Source organism: Apium graveolens, unplaced genomic scaffold (assembly GCF_009905375.1).
Source record: "Apium graveolens cultivar Ventura unplaced genomic scaffold, ASM990537v1 ctg8127, whole genome shotgun sequence".
Classification (NCBI taxonomy): Eukaryota; Viridiplantae; Streptophyta; class Magnoliopsida; order Apiales; family Apiaceae; genus Apium; species Apium graveolens.
In genome coordinates, this window is record NW_027420908.1 from 147,911 (window position 1) to 148,901 (window position 991).

Below are 991 nucleotides of genomic sequence, written 5' to 3' on the forward strand. Positions count from 1 at the left end.
TATATCTCCTAAAAACATAGTACTACTCTACCAAAATTATAGTTACCGCCATGAATTAGAGAGTACCAAATTTATTGTGTCATGATGGGGAGTGCATCAAAATTGGTACACTTGTTATTAAAGGCTCTGGTGATACAGTCGAAGTAGAAGTTCTACTCCTTTCTGAGTCCATTCCTCTTCAATTGCCCCATGTTCTTGAGCTCCTTGTCATAGCCAATTTCAGTAAAGAACCCGCTTTATCCCAGTATCACCAACGAAGGTGGTACAAGATGAATGATTAAGAAGATGAAGAGCTTCTCTAACTGTTTGAGGAGTCACAACCTTTCTCTCCTCTCCAAACTCAAAAGTGATGCTTCGAGTACCAGTTTCTCCATCATCATACAATCCAGTCCTCCATAGAGAGAGAACTTGGTCCCCAGACACAACTGTAGGTTCTATAAGAGCATAACCTACCTCACTAGCACTTAATAAATCCTGAAAGATGTGATAATCAGGATTAATACCAGTATGGTCTCGAATCGTAGCATAATTGTTTGTAACGAACTTGGCACCATTGTGAGTAAAGGCTGAAGAAGTAGCTCGTGAAGACATGATTATCTGTGTGAAAAAACTTAAAAACTGATGAGGTTATCAGAGTTTAATCGAGAGAGAAGAAGAACTAAGAAAGTGATTAGAATTTGATACAGCGATAATTAAAAATCAAAAATTAATTTTATATAACTCTATACTCTATTACACACAAACGGTTCAACTTAAAATTTTGTATAGCACTTTGATTATCACAATATATAGGAATTTTAGAATATTCTAACCTAGAATCTAGTAACTGATTCTTCATCCAAAGTATTTGAGCACAACAGCTTCCTGCAGCAATATACTAAGCTTCTGCAGTTGAATGTTGTATTTTGTGTGAAGCATGCAATTTGCACAGTCTCTGCCCAGAAGTAGGTTGACAATTTTTTTCCCTCAAGCATGGTCCTTGCAGTTTCTA